This window comes from Tachypleus tridentatus, chromosome 4, assembly GCF_004210375.1.
Source record: "Tachypleus tridentatus isolate NWPU-2018 chromosome 4, ASM421037v1, whole genome shotgun sequence".
NCBI lineage: Eukaryota > Metazoa > Arthropoda > Merostomata > Xiphosura > Limulidae > Tachypleus > Tachypleus tridentatus.
The window spans coordinates 88,965,222-88,987,476 of NC_134828.1; the positions used below are offsets into that span (position 1 = coordinate 88,965,222).

Genomic DNA, 22,255 nt, shown 5'->3' on the forward strand with positions numbered 1-22,255 from the left:
GATGATTTTTAAGAGCGTTGCCAGACAAGCCACAGATGTTTTCAGCTATTCATCTACATATACAAACGAAACGGGACCTTGCTTTTGTTTAGAGACGCACTTGACATTAAGATATTAATTCCTCGTTCTTGTGCTTCACGTGTGGTTCTCTGGTTGGCTCACCCTACTCTGACTCACTGTATATTCTCTGTTTCCTGGAATAACGTATAAGGGGAGCGTTGTATTGATTGTAAAACTTTGGACACGTTTACAAAATAACCTTTCAGGAAGGTTGAAATAACCGCTTAGTTTGTTTAAAGGAACACATTGGACTGTTAGGGGGAATTTTTTTTATCGATATAATCAGACGAGTTCTCCATCGCATTTCGTGCAACACTTGCTGTTGTTTTCTCTCGTGTTATGATAGACATTTTGTTTTTTGTAGGTTAGCTAGAAACTTAAAAAAGATTTGTTTGTCTGTTTGTTTTTTGAATTTCGCGAGGGCTACCTGCGCTAGTCGTCCCTAATTTAGCAGTGTAAAACTAGAGGGAAGGCAACTAGTCTTCACCACTCACCGCCAACTCTTGGGTTACTCTTTTATCAATGAATAGTGGGATTGACCGTCACATTATAACGCCCCCACGGCTGAAAGAGTGAGCATATTTGGTGCGACGGAGATTCGAACCCGTGATCTTCGGATTACGAGTCGAACACTTTAACCAACCTAGCCATCCAGGGCCTTCTGTTTACTATTCTGTGTATGGTTGACAAAATTTAGTACTTTGCTTTACTGTAAAATTTTACATCCGCTGCAAATTAATACCTACCGACCCATTCAATCGTGCGTAACAAATAATTGTAAGCACTGCACAAAGTAATATTTTATTCTAATGGTTACTGTATCACAGTTGGTTTGATTATGCTTGCTGTAAAACGTTTGTAAACAAACCACAACGCATAAAATTACACATTGACAAGTGAGAGAGGTATATAGCGAACTTGTAGCTAAAACAAAGCGACATAATCATTTGTAAATAAGAACATCCAACAGGGCTCACGCCCCCACTAGTGCAGCGTTAAGTCTACGGATTTACAACGTTAAAATCAGGGGCTCAATTCACTTCGGTGGGCTCAGCAGATAGTCCGATGTGGCTTTGCTATAAGAAAACACACACAATAACAAGGTTCAAAATATTTTAGCCTTTTAATACAATCATAGAACAGGGCAGTAATTCTGTTAAAACAACATTGATTAAAGTTGCTATATTTATCATTAAAGGGCAGTTTTCGGGTTCCCTGCTGGTACAACGTTAAGTCTACGGATTTACAACGCTAAAATCAGGGTTTCAATTTCCTTTAGTAGACTCAGCATATAGCCCGATGCGACTTTGCTATAACAGAACACACACAAAGTTTTCATCATTGAAGATCCTCTAAACATTTTAAATGGTAATATATTTGTATTTGTTTCATTTTACATGTGTATCTCAGGAAATCTCCAAAGTGTCACCTCGGCATGTGTGTGGACTTATATGTTAGAAACCGGATTTCGATGTCTGTGGTGTATATCTTGTGTACGTTTGTGGCTAATAACAAACAAACATAAAGTCTCAATAAGATTTTGAATGTAAATGAAAGTTGTGGTTTACAATTATAACATTACATTTCAATCCTACATTGTATAGATACAAGTACGTGAATGTATGAATTACTACACAAATAATGTGCTAAAATATATGTATATTTTGCGTCATATTTTTTTTTAGTGCAGTATTATTGGTTAAGAATACAGATGCTGGTTTGATCAGCGGTAAAACTAACAAAGTCAAATCGTGACACTGATGCATTCGGTTGAAGATAAACTTATACTAGGATAAACCAGATGTAGTAACAGCACAACTGTAATTAGTTCTTTAGTTAGTGTTGATCTAAAGTTTAAGTTAACCAGTAAGTTTAGAAATAAGCAGTAAATTCTGTATTCTGAGCACTCAGCTTAACTGGACTAGGCAAAAGTTGTACTGACTGAACCAAAGTTTTTACGAAAGTAAACTTTAACTCACTAGAGTTATTAGAGACGTGTAACTTCCAGAGTTGTAACAACCAATAATCGGTTACAAGCTCTTTATAACACTAATTCCCATGTGAAACATCTCGCCGACGATCTCAGAAAGTTCTAACTTTCACTGTACCGTGATCCAATAAATCAATAAAGCACGGAAAAATCCTGCCCTAACAATGTTAGCTACTCCAAAGATGAGACCTTTTCAGTTTAAAACGGTCAATAGTGAATATCTACTTACAACGAAAGTCTAGACATGTACATTAATCTTAATAGGTTATATTTAAAAATACGTAATTAAGATAATTAGTATGGTTTTTTTTTGTAATTAAGCAAAAGTTACACAAGGGGCTACTTGTAATGTACCCTCCATGGGTATTGAAATGTAGGTTCCAGCGTTGTTGAGTCTACAGACTTAATGCTGTGCCACTGGCAGTCAAAATCATTAGAAAAAAAACGCTCATTTTATTTCTTTCTACAAACTTTGGTTATCATAGGATGTATTTAGAGTTGTTAGTGTTTACAAAGTACAATAATTTTTTTATAGTAGGGTTTAACTAATATAAGTGTCAGAGATACATACATCCACGTTTGTCAGGAATGCAGAGTAATTGAAACTAGACAAAGGATGTATTTAGAATTGTTAGTGTAACCTTGTACTACAACCACCAAGTCATCTAAGGACATGTCTTGATTAAGTATCATATGTTTATAAGGTTGAAAGATTCGAGAGTCAAACAGGTATTATAATAAGTGTGTAAGGCTGCTATGGTTGAACGTTACTTGAAAAATATAAAATAATTAATAAACTATTTATTACAAGCGTTAATTAACCGATACAAACATTAGTTACCCTAATGAAGACAACCGTTTTCTGAATATATTAAAACATTGGCGAGATTTTTTAAATCCAAGCGTTATGAGTGAGCTTATTTGAAAATATAACACTCAACTATTTTAAATTCTGAATTTTTAGAGTAAATAACACGTGTCTTCAGAAAGTTCTAGGTCGTTTAGGGTTTCTTAAGGACTTCGAGAAATCAACTGGATTCTTTGATTTTATTATAGAGACAAACAATGACGCACAACAGTCTGAGCGAAACAAAATATGTTTTAACATAAGTAGTGAAAAACAGAATAGATAACTAAACTGTTGTTTGAAAAATGTACCATATGTAGTTTCTGTAGTTTCCTAAATCGGCTTTTCTTTTTATGCATACTATTTGAACGTTTACCTAACAACACTGATCATAATAAAGTGTAGAAATAATTTATTACAACGATTAATAAAGCGACCTACTGATATAGTGAGTTCGAAGTTTTAACAAACTAATATATCAGGAGAAAGATGATATCTCTCTACATTTAGACATTTATCGTTCGGGATAACCTATTGAAAGCACACGCAGACAACTCCTGTTAGTTTTACTCTATGTCATCCTTGCTAGTAGTCCGTAAAATGTCATTAACAAAGCACTTAAATTAAGTATTCTGGATGATTTTATTTTGTTCTAGACTAGCTATGCTTAAGCCTAATTACTTTCTAACTCACGTTGGTAAAATGTTAATGAAAATTATATAAATGGAGAATGAAATGCTTTCAGTAACTGTATACTAAATGGTAGTTCTTTGACAAGAACACAGACGATGAATTATTATTTGTGTTTTGTTTCACTTTCTGTGTGTGTGTGTTTGAACGGTCATAAACAACGTTTCATAAATATTTACGAATTTTGAATTACGTTAACACCTTTTTAATTAGAAAATATGTGCAGGGCGTTGTTATTCTATCATTAGTTTACCAGCAGAGACACAAAACATTTGCAGTCAAATTAGTATATTTACTTCAACAGTACTTCTTTGTATACAGGATTTCTAGAATAATACAACAGAATTCCAATCGCAGACGGCCCGGCATAACCAGGAGGTTAAGGCACTCGATTCGTAATCCGAGGATCGCGGGTTCGAATCCCCGTCACACCAACATGCTCGCCCTTTCAGCCGTGAGGGCATTATAATGTGACGATCAATCCCATTATTCGTTGGTAAAAGAGTAGCCCAAGAGTTGGCGGTGGGTGGTGATGACTAGTTGCCTTCCCTCTAGTCTTATACTGCTAAATTAGGGACGACTAGTGCAGATAGCCCTCAAGTAGCTTTGAGCGAAATTCAAACCAATCGCAAACATCGAAGTCCACTAGTAGGCCTAATATTAAAACATTGGCGAGATTTTTTAAATCCAAGCATTATGAGTGAGCTTATTTGAAAATAATTTAGTTAAGGCTTTATTAAGTGCGGCCTATATCCGATAGAGATAAATTAACACTGTAACTCGTGTGAAGCTTTGCTTTAGTTAGAGCTAAATTTTACTGTACTTAATAATATCTGTAAATAAAATTATAATGTATTTTATGATTTAACATTAGATCGTTTTTTTTAAAACTTTGATAAGTTTTTAATATGTTGTTGTACAAAATATCTGCTAAAGTATATTCATATTTGCTATTTGTTTACATCCGTTTAAATGAAGTGCACGCGCGTATTCCGACAAACGACAAAAATTGCGTATTATTTTGATAGAATAGCTTAAAAATTTACCTGAAAAACATACCAAGGATGATGTTGTTGGCATTTTAGCGCATAGCTATAGGATAGGCTATCTGCGCTCTGTCCACTTCAGGGAATCGTACCTCACATTTTAGTGTTTTAAGTCCAGACATTTGCCAATGGCCTACCAAGGGACGACTTCAACCATAAAAAAAATGTATGTTATTATTTTGTTTAGAACTAAACACAAAGCTACACCATGGACTATCTGCGCTCTGTCCGTCACGGGTATTGAAACAAGTTTCTTTCGATCCGTGAGCCTTCAGACATATCGCTGTACCACTGGGGAGCAGTATGCAATGAAATGTATGATATGGTAAACAGTGCTGCTTTTAATTTCTTTACACTTCAATGATTCCTTCAAAAATGAAACACTGTGTTAAACTGCTGACAGTATTCATGGTTCTTACAAAATAACTAACTTAACATTTTTTATTATAAATAACTAACCTAACATTTCTTATTAAAAATTACTAACCTAACATTTCTTATTAAAAATAACTAACTTAGCATTTTTTATTAAAAATAACTAACATAACATTTCTTATTAAAAACATCCCCCCACTGGTACAGTGGTAAGCCTACGGATTTATAAAGCTAAAATCATGGGTTTGATTCCCCGAGGTGGGCTCAGAAGATAGCTCGATATGGCTTTGCTATAAGAAAACAAAAACTCTTATTAAAAATAGCTAACCTAACATTTCTTATTAAATATAACTAACCTAACATTTCTTATTTTTTATGTTTTTTAGGTTAAGTCCATAAAGCAGGAAAATCAAAATATGTCGTTATTATTCTATTATTGTTGTCTGGTTTTGTATTACAAATCGCTTTGTTAGGATTAAATTATCAAAGTTGTTTTGCATACTTGACGTTTAATTTTTATTTTGATGAACATTTTTCTTAACGTGTGTGTGTATTTTCTGATAGCAAAATCACATCGGATTATCTGGTGAGTCCACCGAGGAGAATCGAACGATTGGTTTTAGCGTTGTAAATCCGTAGACTTACCACTGTATCAGCTGGGGACATCTCTTAACGAAGTTACCATATAAGGAAACAAAACTGGTAATGATCAACATATAAAATAGTTCTAATGACGCACCACATAACTATTTATTTCAAAGAAATTAACATGGTGGAATTTATTCGATTAGTGTGTTAAAAACCAATATAAACAGTCTCGAAATATTCAATTATTAAACAATAAATGGCAATCTGAAATAAAAAATAATTCCAAAGTGATTTATTAGAATTTTTAGAACGATAGTTTTTTTTTTCTTCTTCTAGGGGCTCTGTAAATAACTACCTTAAATTAAACTTAGATATAACACATCGCAATTCAACACTTCTAAATTATTAGGGTAACGGAAATAAGAGCAAAACTATCTGTACATTAGTTTGTTTTGAATTTCGCGCAAAGCTACATGAGGGCTATCTGCGCTAGCCGTCCCTAATTTAGCAGTGTAATACTAGGGGGGGAAGGCAGCTAGTCATCACCACCTACCGCCAACTCTTGGGCTACTCTTTTATCAACGAATAGTGGGATTTACCGTAACATTATAACGCCCCCACGGCTGAAAGGCCGAGCATGTTTGTTGTGATAGGGATTCGAACCCGCGACCCTCGTATTACGAGTGGAATGCCTAAACTTACCGGGCCATGCCGGGATCCTGTACACTAGTACAACTGTAGTTTAATTATTCTCGAGGTTTCTCTATATTTTCTTTCAAGTTCAGTCGCTTCTGTATTCCCTTAGAATGAAGGTATTTCTCAACTACCACTACTGTTATCTTCATTACATAATTAACAGGTCAGTTCTTAATCCACATATACATGTGCGTGCATGAAATAAGAGACTTAACCTACCAGAAAATCCCGTCACGTGAATGCGAGTTAGACAGCGAACTGAAACAATTATAGAATATCCACGTTAAGCCTATTTAATTCTAGACAGTTAATTAAGTGACAGAAAATGGTAAATTTTATGCAAAGAACGGTGTTTATGACTCGTCTGACCAACATCAGAAACTATCGGACCAGAAATTTTCATTAATTTGTATGAAACAAGCGTGGATCAAAATAACCAACAAGATACAGGACAATAGAAGGTGTTAATTTGGGTATTTAAGACTCGTTGTTTTCTCGAATTTACGTAGATCGATACTTAGTTTACGCCACCTGGTACTAGTGTGAAAGGAATATACGCGTGTCACCAACATCTTATAAATTTAACAACAATATCAACGTTTTTATCCATGTGCATAAAATTGTGAATAATTATTTAGACAGAGGATTGCTCAAACTTGTTTCTACTGCACTTATGTTTTTGTAGTGGAATAAACCGTTTTAGTGTGGTTTAACTAATATCAGAGTCAGAGATAAATACATCCACGTTTTTCAGTAACAGAAAGTAATCTAAACTAGACAGAGAGTTCTGCTTGTTACAAAAACATGATAATGGAAACAAATTAAATAAGAACTAAAAACAAATAATGCAAAGGCATAAAACGAAGAAAATAATTTATATCACATATTATTCATGGTAGCATAAGTAAATTTTTATTCGGTCCACAAAATTTCAGGTCAGCAATGTAATTTGTTCCGTATATCGTGCACATGTTGTCAGGATGTTTCGGAGAGATGTGTTAATTTTTTTTTTTGAAGAGTTCGAGTGTAGACGGTCCAGTATGGCCGGGTGGCTAAGACATTCGACTCGTGATCTCAGGGTCGCAGGTTCGAATCCTCGTCACACTGAACATGCTCGCCTTTTCAGCTGTAGGGGCGTTATAACATGACAGTCAATTCCACTATTCGTTTGTAAAAGAGTGGTGATGACTAGCTGCCTTCTCTTCAGTCTTACACTGCTAAATTATGGACGGCTAGAGCAGATAACTCTCGTGTAGCTTTGCGTGAAATTCAAACGGAACGTAGACGTTCTCGAAAAATACAATACCTTACCTTTAACGACACAAACCGAAAGAAGTAATGAAAACAAGACAATTTATCTGTTATTTTTTCAATATTATACTTCAACAAAACTTTATTTCTTGTTAGTACGAAATTTGACTAATTTATTAGTTTCTAATATGCTGGAAGACTTTGATCAGTCAATGCATTATAACATCAAGTGATCATTTCTTTTTCTATATGGATTCCTGGACAGAAATATATTCGTCAGTGAGTTACATCAGCAGTAACAGGATGAACAGGTTTGCGGAAGTGACAGCGAAATGAAGTTAATCTTTCTTTACACAGAAAACTAATGGAACGTCATTTGCCAACCAAGTCAGATAATATAAAACTGATCATACTTTTTACGACTACCATGTTTTAAAGGTAGTCTAGGTTACACTGATTTTACTAACAACGTCATTGCGGACAGTAGGTCTGTAAAAATAAGACTGTTATCTTATCTGATTATTAACAATAATAGACTAGCTTGAAGTTTTAATTCACAAACAGGACGTTAACAAAATGATCCTTTCCTGCTGTATGAGTTAGAGACCAGTTAAAGATCTAACTGCTCTGCTCTTACATGTAAATATCATGTAGGCTTTCTGGTTACTCAGGTCCAACAAACCAGTGAGAAAGAACAACTTGATACCAGTTAGAAAGGTTCTCCTTCCCTTGATCACATGTTACGGCTGCCATGAGTGGATTAAAAAATATATAATGTTTAAAAATATATACCAAGTTTTGTATTTAACTGAGAGAAACATAGGCCTAATGATAATGATGTAAACATTATAGTTATGTTACAGTCGTTCTTGTACATACAGTAACTGCTACAACTCCCATGTAATAGTTGTGAGCGCAGTAACGTCATTTTATATATTTTTTCTTACATGTGTGTTTTTTATAGTAAAGCCACAACTGGCTATTTGCTGGCTGTGTTCATCGAGAGAAATCGAACCTTTCATTTTAGCGTTCTAAATCCGTAGACTTACCGCTGTACTAGCGGGTAGCGTGAACCTTGTTAAAGGTTCTTATTTACAAATGACTGTGTTGCTTTGTTTTATATACAAATTCGCTACATATCTCTCTCACTTGTCAAAGTGCAATTTTATGCGTAGTGGTTTGTTTACAAACGTTTTAAAGCAAGCATAATGGAACCAAATGTGGTATAGTAACCATTAGAATAAAATATTATTTTGTGCCGTGCTTACAATTATTTGATATGCACGATTGAAATTACCTGAACGTAAAAATAATACAGTAAGCGTGTTAAGGCGTGCGACTCGTAATCTAAGGGTCGCGGGTTCGAATCCCCGTCGTACCGAACATGTTCGCCCTCCCAGCCGTAGGGGCGTTATAATGTGACGATCAATCCCACTATATGTTGGTAAAAGAGTAGCCCAAGAGTTGGCGGTGGGCGGAGATGACTATCTGCCTTCCCTTTAGTTTTACACTGCAAAATTAGCGACGGCTAGCACAGATAGCCCTCGAATAGCTTTGTGCGAAATTCAAAAAACAAAACAAACAAACAAACAAAGCATAATCGGAGTTACAAGATACATAATAGTCTGAACAGGTTAAACGCGGCCTGGCATGGCCAGGTAGTTAAGGGGTTCGGTTCGTAATCCGAGGGGCGCGGGTTCGAATCCCCACCACACCAAACATGTTCGCCCTTTCAGTTGTGGGGACGTTATAATGATATGGTCAGTCCCACTACTCGTTGGTTAAAGAGTAGCCCAAGGGCTGTCGGTGGGTGGTGATGACTGGTTTCCTTCCCTCTATTTTTACGCTGCTACCTTAGGGACGGCTAGCGCAGATAGCCCTCGTGTAGCTTTGCACAAAATTCAAAAACAAACAAAGCTTGAATGTAACACTACTTCTGTGTAGGTGTAATTTTACTCTATTTATTAAGCATGAAAGTTATGACATAATATTATCTCAGCATTAACAGGACGCTTTGAATACGTGACTAAAATAAACAAAAGTTTTCTTTAGTTTTGTATTTGTTTTTTCCATGAATAAAAATTTACTCGAAAATACAGTTTTTTGTGTAACAAGAAATGAGAAGTTTTATCTCTTTCAAGAGTAGACCACGTGATATCGTGTAATCTTATTAACTAAGGAAGAGGAGGATGAGCTGGAAGATAAGTTCAGTTGGGAATAAATTACAGACTTTATACATATGATATGACTTTATACATATGATATGACTTTATACATATGATATGACTTTATACATATGATATGACTTTATATATATGATATGACTTTATATATATGATATGACTTTATACATATGATATGACTTTATACATATGATATGACTTTATATATATGATATGACTTTATATATATGATATGACTTTGTATATATGATATGACTTTATATATATGATATGACTTTATACATATGATATGACTTTATACATATGATATACGATATCCGGAACAAGGCAGATCAAGCGATGAAATTAAAAAGACTCGTACAAACGGCTGACGGCCATCAGCCAGCCGAGACGTATACCTTATAGCCTAGTGAAGAAATCAGAAACTAGAGATGCACGTTCACCCTATGAAGAAGAAAAAAAACACGAGTAGGAGTTAACCTCGATGAGTTCCACTGAAGATCAGAGAATGCCAGCATATTTTCAGACACTGTGTGCTAAATTCCAAAGTATTTAGGTTTTCCCTCCTTTCTCAAAGTATTCGTAGCTGTTTATTTACTTTAAGTTTCATTTACATTCTTTTAAATGTTTCGAATGGAAAGGTGGTCTCTGCTAGCAAGCTTTCCTTGCTAAATAGTTTAGCAAGTCAAACAATGACATTGTATATTACTAAATATATTCCCATAGTTTACACCTATTTTTGTGAGAATTATTATTTTTATATCATTTTTAAAATGAAAAAACTTACCAAATTAACAAATGTTCATGATAAGACATTAGAGTTGGTTCTTGAACTTTTTCTATCTTATTTTATTATCTGTAAATGAAAGTCATTAGTTTCTCTTAATTTGAATTTACAAGCACGTTCGCACATTTTAAACTATGAACGTATATATTTTTTATTTGTTGTTACTTTTATATTGTCAATCTATATATAAATTTCTCTCATACTGAAAGAAAATGATCTTAATTATGCAACATTTGCATAAACGAATCATAATTGATTGAGAAATATAAAAATTCACCGCAAAAAATTGTAATAAAAACTTGAATAGCCTTGGTCGTCGGATACTCTGAGTGCTTTTTGGGATTTAGACTGTTTCAGTTAATTGGTTTTGAGGAAGAAATCTCTTTAATAAAATACAAAATACTCTAACATTCCAATAAAATTCCAGGAAACCTTAGCAAGAAGTGTCCAAAAAACTTTTTTCCTTGGGCACACTATAACTTTTAGAAATTCTTTCCTGTTTCCTCCACGTGCGAGTTCTGTAGCTTACGGGTCATTACCAACCCATCTGACCTTAACCGTTCGAGACCCACAACCACTAGGAAAGAAGAAAATAGAATAGGCAAGCTGCCAGCTTGGAATCAAATGGAGAGAACAGAGATGATGTTTTTCAGCTTCTCCTCCATCTTATCGAACGTTTGTAGCCGAATAAACAGGATGTAGAATGTTTTTCGATTTCCTTTGTTCCTTCTAAACCATTAATGGAGAAACACACCATTAACTTAAATTACCTTTCACTTTTCCGAGTAGCCATTAGTGTGTGTTGTAAAGTGTTTTAAGAACCAATCATAAATTTTTACTGCCAATCCACAATTCATATTTTGTGGTTAGTTCAAACTGTATTATGATATGATGGAAAATAAAGTTCGTAGTGTGGTGTCTCAGCCAATGAATGAAACTAACCTACTCACTGTCAGTTGCATTTCTTTTAGATGTACTTTATGATTCAACTGTTATTAATAAATGCATTACTAAGATAGGTTTACTTTAATGTCGTCATTTGCTACATATTTAGTTAAGATCTAATTTTACAAGAAACAAAAATATTACACGGAATTTATGCATGTCATCTGTAAATATACGTGTAACATCATGTAGCAAAATATTAATAACTTATATTTTATTACAATTTACAGCTCTTAAGTAAGATTTGTCTTTAAACCAAGTACAACGTTTCGATCATTACAAAGTTGTTTGTAATTAAGCATAAGGCTACACAATGGGCTATCTGTGCTCTCACCACTGTTCTACAAGGGGACCATTATTAAGTACCATTGATACCGTGTTCTAAACGCTAATCTAACTTACTGTAAAAAGCTGTAAATTGTAATTAAATATACATTACCAATAATTCAACTTAAATCAAAACTGTTAATAAGTTAATGTCAATTCCTACTTACCTAATTTATGATCGTTCAAAATAGATAACAGACACAGACATTGTTAAAATTGAAGAAAATGTCTAAATACTAAGAGAAGACTTCGGAATATGGCGTTTGCGGTAAATAAATAATACCCTGGGTGTAGGCATGGCCTGATAGCTGGTGTGCCCGAACTGTGAGTTTTATAATTTGTGGTTCGCGTTCCATTGCTGCAAAATATTCTTCACACTATGGGACTGCGGATGTGCTATAACAATAATGGTCAAATCTCAAAATCAGACAAAACTAGTTAAGGTTAAAGGTGGGTACTGTTCATTAGCTGCCTTCTTTCTAGTCTCTCCGATCGAAATTATGTGTGGCTAGAGGTGACAATTTTGAAATAAATAAACACGTATCACAGCAACATCTACCAAAAATGACACATCGATTATGTCTGATGAATGAAGTTTCAGGGACTTCCTTAGTATTTTGATAAAAATAATAAAAATATTACCAAATAGGCCCTTACCAAGAATAAATCTTAATTATTCTGTAGTAATATTATAGTATGAACTTGTGACCAAGAAGTCCCTCGTGCATAACAAAATAAGAATGTTAGCCACTTTAATGTTTTGAATACAAATATATATATATATATATGTAGTGTTCTGTAGCATACTGGCAATTCTCAACACGTGCGCTGGAACTGCTAATTTTTTTTTACTTTGTCCTGGATAACGTTATAAACATGAATAGACATTTCTTTGAGATTTTTATCAGAAAGCATCTAACCACTTCATGTATTATTTTTCTTAATAAGAAATATCCAATAGTTTATAAATGTTTTATTTTATAATCAGCTGCTAATTAATTTAAACATCTGTTCATAAATGGATGCCTGGCAAACTTGAAAAAAATGCTAGACCTTTCTAGGCTCAATGTATACTGACTTATTCTTTTCCACTGCTATTAGCTAGGTGGTTAAAGCGCTTGAATCGTAATCTGCGGGTTGCGGGTTCGATTCCCTGTCGCACCAGACATGCTTACCTTTTCAGCTGTGGGGGCGTTATAATGTGACTGTTAATCCCACTGTTCGTTGGTAAAAAAGTAATCCAAAAGTTGGCGATGGGTGGTATGACTAACTACCTTCCTTGTATTCGTACACAGTCCACTGTCATTAATCTTATAGGAAATTAAAATATATTTTTATCTTACATATTACATTAATTTATCATTTTATATAGTTTAAACCAAACAAGTAAAGAAAGAGGTTTATAAGGTCTACTAGAATCAAATCGTGTATGGTTTTTGGATAACTTGTGAAGCTTCAAGTTACCTGTAATGTGACACAGTTTAGTGCGTCACGATACACGTTTTATAGGACGTAAGTAAGGCCTGAATATTTTACTTTTTTCACCTCGCCCATTCATGTTACCGGTATAAATCAGTCAGTAATTTATTCGTGTCTACGATAATGCACTAAAGAAAAAAAATCTGTATTAATAACAAGGTTCTGTTTGAAGGCTAGAAAATCTAAATGGTTTGTCAAAATGATGTAGGGTTTAATTAACTTTAGCATATTATTTCCAGGCCTACTACGTGTTAATAACATTGCACCTACGCTTTCAGTTCAATAGACTTTGTCTATGAAACTATTGGGTTAATATTTTCCTTCCTAATGTTGAGCTGTATTCTCATTCAATAAATTCTATCAGGCTATACTAGAGAAAAAGATTAAGTCAGTTATGCCAGTTTTATATCTTTTCCTCTGCATTAATGAGATTAAATATAGGTATTGATGTAGGCTCATAACACGGATCATAAATGCATATATTTGCACATAAGACAGGGGCATTTTTATTTAATATGTTTTTATATATAAAAGATTATAAAATTAACTAATCGATATAGTAGTATAAGGGATAAGTGCTGTACAAGTTGTAATATAGTTCCGACAGTATTTCACAGTTTGTGAATATTTTGAAAGTTATATGTACATATTCCTTTCTAAAAGAACAATTTTTATTGTATGCTATCTATTTTGTATGAAACTAAAGTAGCGACCATTAAATAAAGGTTAAATTGTGTTTTATTCGAGTCATCTGTACTTTCTACATCTAAAAGTCTAAACATAAACTACGAAGTTTCAATTTTCAGTGCATTCTGTTTTTATTCTTTTCAAACCCATAGAAATCTTCCAAATATTTATTATGTACTTACCAAATTTTATTACTCTTTCTTTTGAATAATTTACCAGAAAAATACTAGTTCTTATGTTAAAATTTACCCTTTGAAGACAAAACACATTCCAAACATGAAATAAATAATCAAACGTTGAACTGTAACGGTGAAAACTATATTTTAAGATTCGAATATTTTTTTTAAAAGTTTACTCCAAGAAATAAATAATTCGTTTTACTATCTATTCATTGTTCCGTTATTGTTTAAACATAATAGTTCAGAAATAAATAAAATTAGCTTCTATGAAATTTTGTAGAATTATTTCTAAAGTAGAATTAAATTGTTTTTCCTTCATGGTGGTGGAACTTCAAATAGAATTGAACCGTTTATAGTTTAACAGTTTTGTTATTTATTGTTTCTGTGTTGTAGAATAAGTTAAGTTTATGCTTTTTAATTCTTGCTTAGAATGTTTTCTTGTAGCAAAGCCACATCGGGCTATTTGCTGAGCTTACCGAGTGGAATATAACCCCTGATTTTAGCGTTATAAATCCGGAGACATACCGCTGTACTTACGAGGAGCTTTTTACTTCGAAAAAAACAACAACTAAAATAATTTGTTTTCATCACGATATTAAACTTCCATTTGTCACCATAACGTCTTTGTTCGAAACAAAAGAAGACAATTCATTCATTTTATAAATAGTGATGTATTTGAGTGTAAAGCAAGTTTAAGACTTCAAGGATCACCTTATACATTAATTTGGCAATGTAGCAGTCTAAAGCCAGCTTTCTTGTTCCGACTTAGTGTTTTGCAGACTGACCTTTATACGACTATTGAAAATTAAGAACACTTTATAAAAACGATTTTCCAAAACTTACACAGACCTTCGAATTGCTTTCCCTATCACCGATCTAATTAATATGTTATGCTGACTCATTCTGATGACTGTTGTTATACAGTCTTGCCTAACACTCAGTAACGCCAAACATGCTCGCCCTTTCAGCCGTGGGGGCGTTATAAAGTGACGGTCAATCCAACTATTCGTTGGTAAAAGATTTGCTCCAGAGTTGGCGGTTGGAGGTGATGACTAGCTGCCTTCCCTATAGTCTTACACTATTAAATTAGGGACGGCTAGCGCAGATAGCCCTTGAGTAGCTTCGCGCGAAATCCAAAACAAACCAATTCTAAGTTACAGCAGTACAGAAATAAGTCTACACGCTCGACGTCCATTTTAAGAAAGCAGGTTTAAAATTAAATATGGTAAGACGATAATTAAAATTTCTAGCTTTCTTACAGTTCAACCGAAGCATAAAAAGTGATGCGTAAACTGGTTGCCAGTAAATAAAATATAAAATGACAGCCATGCCATCCGGAAATTGGATCTCACATGATCGGAAGTTCGTCTTTTCTCATTCGGTTTAAGTTGAGATTGTTCTGCACTGCTATCATTCATTCATTCCTTTCTCAATTTTCACGTCGTCATGTTATGTTTAACAGCTGTATGGAACCATCTGATGTTATTCTTGTCTAAAAAATAAGGCTATATCAAACTGCTAAAAATATTTGGTCATTTGTATGAAGAATTTGTAGTTTGTTCACTTCCAAAAATCGCATGAAATATTTTAAATGATTTGGTTTGGTTTTTGAATTTCGCGCAAAGCTGCATAAGAGCTATCTGCTCTAGCCGTTTCTAATTTAGTAGTGTAAGACTAGAGAGAAGGCAGCTAGTCATCATTACCCACCGCCACCTCTTAGACTACTTTTTTACCAACGAATAGTGAGATTGACCGTCACTCATAACGCCCCCAACGGCTAAAAGGGCGAGCATGTCCGATGTGACGGGAATTTGAATCTGCGATCCTGGGATTACGAGTCAGTTACCTTAACCACCTGGCCATGTCAAGCCTATTTTATATGAAAGAACGCTTCTAACAAAAAAAAAATAACGTTTCCTATAGTACTATAATTCGATGTCACACGATATTTTGAGCTAAAAATAGACTGGTATTGTAATAATAGGATCTGAAATGTTTCTTATGTCAAAGTAATTGTGTGAACATCTAATTTTTAATTTCTTTACATTTAATAATAAGAGTCAAAGAAAGTCAAACAACTAGTACAAATTACAACATCAAAATATTATTAAATGTTGTAACACATTTTTCCAAAGGGTTTTGACACTCTATATATCTAATGTTAACTGTGTTTACACAAACAAGATAAGTATAGATCAGTTAATAGCTTTAAAACACAATCTTAGTAAAACGTGGTATCTGACATGGTTCACTTTGTAAATATAACTATATATTAATATTTATTTTGTTTTCAAGATAGTTATTTGTTTGTTCACTTAAACATCACCTTGTGCATAGAGTAAAGTAAACAACCAGGTTAAAAACCGTATGGTTCATTTTTACTTATCTCTAATTTTGAACTGCAGACCAGAGGAAGTACAAAAATGATAAATACTCAGCAGCTAAAGCGTCTTATATTATTAATATAGTTGTATTGACTCTTATTTTTATAACGCACCTATAGCCGAAGAAACCACGAATCGTGTTTTGTTACACCACGCCTATAACTTGAAATCCATTGGTCTTAACTCCGATACAATAATCACCATGATACGTCCAGTTTTGATGATAATTGTTATTAAAATAATAAAGGCCTGGCAGTTGGGGCAGTCGATTCGCCGTTTTAGCTGTGGTGGTCAATATAACGAGATGGTCAACTCCACTATCCTTGATAAAAAGTAGTTCAAACGTTAGTAGCTGGTATTGCTGACAAGCTGTTTTCTCTTTAGCCTACCCGGCATGGTCAGGTGGGTTAAGGCGTTTGACTAGTAATCTGAGGGTCGCGGGTTCAAATTCCCGTCATACCAAACATGCTCGCCCTTTCTGCCGTGTGGACGTTTTAATGTTGCGGTTAATCCCACTATTCGTTAGTAAAAGAGTAGTCCAAGAGTTAGCAGTGGTTGGTGATGACTAGCTGTCTTCCCTCTGGTCTTACACTCCTAAATTAGGAACGGCTAGCGCAGATTGCCCTCGTGTAGTTTTGCACGAAATTCAAAACAAATAAATAAACCCTCCAGTCTATAACTTCAAAATTAGGAAGGCTAACGCAGGTAATACTCGAATAGGTTCGTTCAAAATTTAATAACACATAAATTAACAAATATTAATAAAATCATATTTGATATCAGTTTAATACAGCATGTAGCCAGCACTGATTTTTTTTTCCAGTCTAACTGTAACACAAAAACTTTATAAAAATATCATTATATTTATAGTGCGACTGTCTGCTTATTCATACTTTATTTTCATTCCGATTTTTTTTTTTTTCAAAACTGATTTGGGGATCATTATTAAATAATTTGTGTGTTTGTTTTGAATTTTGCGCAAAGCTACACGAGGGTTATCTGCGCAAGCCGTACCTAATTTAGCAGTGTAAGACTACAGTAAAAGCAGCTACACGTCACCACCCATCCACTTACCAACGAATAATAAGATTGATCGTATAATTATAGCGTCCCTCGGCTGAAAAGGCGAACGTAGGACTCTCAGATTAAGGGTCTGTTTGTTTTGTTTGTTTGTTTTTTTGAAATTTCGCGCAAAGCTACACGAGGACTATCTGCGCTAGCCGTCCCTAATTTAGCAGTGTAAGACCAGAAAAAAAGGGCAGCTAGGCATCACCACCCACCGCCAACTCTTGGGCTATTCTTTTACCAACGAAAAGTGGGATTGACCGTAACATTATAACGCCTCCACGGCTGAAAGGACGAGCATGTTTGGTGTGACTAGTATTCGAACCCGCGACCCTCAGATTACAAGTCGAACGCCTTTTCCCACCTGGCCATGCTGGTGTAACGATTTCAAACTACCCCCTGTAAATGTTAACCCCCGGTAATTTGAATTCGTTTTCATATTACCGGGAGGTAGGACAAAATCGATTTCAGACTACCCCCGGGGGTAACCTGAAATCGATTTCATCTTATCCCCCTTGATTTCAAACTACCACCTTCCCAATAGACTCGTTTTAACGGTTTGTTTAGATGCTAGACGTTTTTAACGCACTCAGTGTGTGTAAATGAAATTAACACATTAATAATAATGTAAAAATTCGAATATTTATCATATTCTATATCTCACGCTATCAATCACTCATTTTTATTTCAGTGCACATAAAGAAATATAAAGAAATTAATATGTATAAATTACAATATATTGAAGACAGTATGTAGACCTTGTGGTCTGGCGAGGACGAGCCCTTAAAATACCTTTTATCTTTTATAAACCATCAATTTTAATGAAAAAAATAATAGACCTTTTGCCTATTATCATGTACTTAGATACGTACTCGACACGTACTACATTATGTTTGTCATTTTGGCGTTAGAAAAGGGGGTAATTTGAAATCAAGGGGAAACTTAAAATCGAGTTCATGTTACTCCCCGGTACTCAGAAAACGATTTCATATTACCAGGGGGTAACTTGAAGACGAGGGTAATTTGAAATCGTTACACCGGGCCGATTAGGAGTCAAGTGCCTTAACTACTTGGCCGCGCCGGGCCAGTATTAATTAATCTAAATAAAATAATATATTTTACAAAGCTGAATAATAATAGTACTGGAGTAAATATAATATTATGATGATAATAAAAACCGAGCTACAAAATAAAAAAGAACTGGATGTGAAAGTAAAAAAAACACATGAGATTAAAAAAGTCTTTGCTTTGTAATAGCGTAGAAGTCCGGGGTACCAGAGTGAATCAGCGATAGCTTTAGGGATTTACCACGTTAAAATCCGGGGCTCGATTTCCCATGGTAGATTAAGCACAACTAATCAGATGCGTATCTTTGCGCTAAAACACATAAACAATATATTACCGATTATTGCTCGTTTCATTAAATATAAATGTAACCAGCTAGTTTTATAAAATTACGTTTTCTTTTATTAAATTTTGAAAATAAGTGTTCTTGCCTTATAAACACCCATTCTTGGTTGAAAGAAAGGTAATAGACAGACATGATAAAATAGTTATTTAATAAAGACAAGCTAGCAGCTTAGTTATGACTGACACTGATTGAAGGTACGGCATATAAAACTGTTCGCAGTGGACCAGCGATAAATTAATGGATTTAAAACGTGTTTTACTCTCCCCAATAGACAGAGTGCAGATATTTCACTGTATATCTGTGCATTAAGAAAACAATAACAACTGTAAAAGTTATAAAGTTTGAAGAAAACGATTCACTGAAGTCGTATATTCTCGACCTTATCCATAATATTGAAAAAAATATATTACATTTGACACGAGAATCGTTCTCATTATCTTTAATAAAATTTAACATTATAAACAAGCTTAAAGTATTTCTAGCTGCTTTGATTCCATTATAATCCTTCATGAAGCAGACTAGATGTGCAACAGTGGATATAAACAAAAATATATTTTCAAAATAAATTATAGCTTTAAGTTGAAAGAAATGAAGTTGAATTATATTTTAAGGTTGTCCCTAAAGAAAGTGTTTCAGTATAACCTAAAAGTCAATAAAGTTATTAAATAATAGTTTGGTTGAAATAAATCTTATAATAATATACACGACAGCATTATCTTTCTGTCTTTTTTTTATATAATTCCTTATAACAAAGTCAGACTTTGGTTCTAATATTAATATCAAGTATATTTCTTACTGCTTGTTATTCAATGTTTATTTTTATCTCTCACTTTGATTTAGCCCCCAAGTGGCACAGCAGCATACCTGTGGACTTATACCTTCAGTAACCGAGTTTTGATACCCAGGATGGCCAGAGCACAGATAGTCCTTTGTGTTTAACCCTTGAACGGCGGCCATCATCAACTGATGCTGCCACCTACAACATTTCCGCTGTTTAAGAGTTAATAAGAAACAAGCGGTTTGCTCTAAACAATATTATTTCCGTACTATTTACTTTTCCATGAATCATTTCCTTCGTAGTCTTCAAATAAATCTTAACTTCATCGTTTTTTAAATACAAAAATTAATTTAAAAAACAGTCAAATTAAATGTAAAGGTGAGAAGTAAAATGCAGTAAAAATCATTAGAAGTTAAATACCGATCAAACCTATAATTACACCTACATAGTTTTCTTAAAATATTCATTAAACAATTAGCATTTTTCACTCTAGTTCTCTTTAAGCCAGCAGATCGATTTTGAACAATAATATCCTCATCGCTTTAGTTGATTATTTTTTATTTAAAATATTTATGGCTTGAGTCGAAAGTAGCCTGTGGTTGCTAGGATGTTAGAATATGAGACGTATCTTTAAGCTTTAAGCTGTGGGCGTGTGAAAAACAGTTATTCCTGTTATTCGGTTTTCAAAAAAAGCCGAAGAAAATGTTAAGTAATCTTTAAATGTCTACATTCTGGTTAGTAATAATTAAAAATAAGAAATGTTTGTACCTAATCTCTGGGATGTTTGATCTTTTCACTTAGCCATTAAGTATATAATGTGAGCTTGGGATGAAAACACCAGTACCAATGTATGGTACATTAAACAAACGTGGGTTGCCATAAGCTTTTCAATGAGTACCAATGTATGGTACATTAAACAAACGTGGATTGCTATAAGCTAGTCAATGAGTACCAATGTATGGTACATTAAACAAACGTGGATTGCCATAAGCTTGTCAATGAGTATCAATGTATAGTACATTAAACAAACGTGGATTGCCATAAGCTAGTCAATGAGTACCAATGGATGGTACATTAAACAAACGTGGTGGATTGCCATAAGTGGGTTGCCATAAGCTAGTCAATGAGTACCAATGTATAGTACATTAAACAAACGTGGATTGCCATAAGCTAGTCAATGAGTACCAATGTATGGTACATTAAACAAACGTGGGTTGCCATAAGCTTGTCAATGAGTACCAATGTATAGTACATTAAACAAACGTGGCCATAAGCTAGTCAATGCCATAATGGTACATTAAACAAACGTGAGTTGCCATAAGATGAGTACCGATGTATGGTACATTAAACAAACGTGGGTTGCCATAAGCTTGTCAATGAGTACCAATGTATAGTACATTAAACAAACGTGGGTTGCTATAAGCTTGTCTATGAGTACCGATGTATGGTACATTAAACAAACGTGGGTTGCTATAAGCTTGTCAATACTTGTGTACAGTCTCAATTTCTGTATTCTCATTTATCTGTTGAGCCGTAGCAACCTGAAAGTTCGTCCTTTTTTTAAGGTTATTGGTCCACTTACCCATCATTATTAACTAGTTCGTACTGGTGTATTTAGATGGAGCGACGTATATTCTGTGCGCCATGTTCCATCTGTATAATATTTTTGTAGAGTTTAAGTCCCATGTAAATATATATATATATATGTCCAAGATAACTTACAGAATATCTAGTATGTTATGTTAAAGCAAATTTGAATAAGCAGATCAACAAGTCACTGAACAACCACAGTCGATATAAAGTCGCGGTGCAACGGAATGTATCAGTACTATATTTTGGCACTGTTTATCAATTATTGGGCAGTGTGATGCCACTAACAATTCATTGATTTTGTTAACAGCATACAACAGCCTTTTCCAACGTAAATTATTAGTACATTCAGGTCGTAAAGATGTATTCAAAACAGGAACTTAGAATTATAAGAATGAACATATATATTTTTTGTAGTTAATGACGTTGGAAAACAGTGGAATATGGATCATTTTAAGTCACCAAAACAATACATAAATACGCATGCAATAATTCGTACCCTAGCTATGATCACTAAAATGCAACGTTTTGTGTTCTTCAGAATCCACGAACACAAATGTTGGTGTCAAAAGCTGTCTATATGCCTCAAGCAGTAACACATATCAATAAAAAAAATCTTCGTCAGTGAGAGCGCACAAGACATGTATACAAAGTACTTCCACAACACATCTGTTTAACTGCCTTCCTTGTACACTGAATGGATTATGTAATGTTCACACGAAGGAGGAGTGTAATTCTGACGTTACTGCCTGAAATAACGAACCTTTTGCAATGGTCATCAGATTGAGAATGAACCAACATGACAATATATCGTATGTAACATGTGTACAACTCTTCATGACATCTGAATAGTAGTAACTGTCCGGTTTGTCTGAACAATAAATTACTGTTCAACTT

General features: G+C 34.1%; 1 long non-coding RNA gene across 2 annotated transcripts in view; it reads left to right on the top strand.

Moving 5' to 3' along the window:
- LOC143248376 (uncharacterized) overlaps positions 1-20,407 on the top strand; it is a 59,593-nt gene extending 39,186 nt beyond the window's left edge. Inside the window, exons 3-4 of one of the 2 annotated variants that reach the window (XR_013026951.1) lie at positions 5,573-5,710; positions 19,831-20,407. This is a non-coding gene — a long non-coding RNA (uncharacterized LOC143248376). Of the gene's footprint in view, positions 1-5,572; positions 5,711-7,808; positions 9,732-19,830 lie in introns of those variants that run through there. The other variant, XR_013026952.1, reaches the window with a different exon arrangement.
- The last annotated feature ends 1,848 nt before the right edge of the window (positions 20,408-22,255 follow it).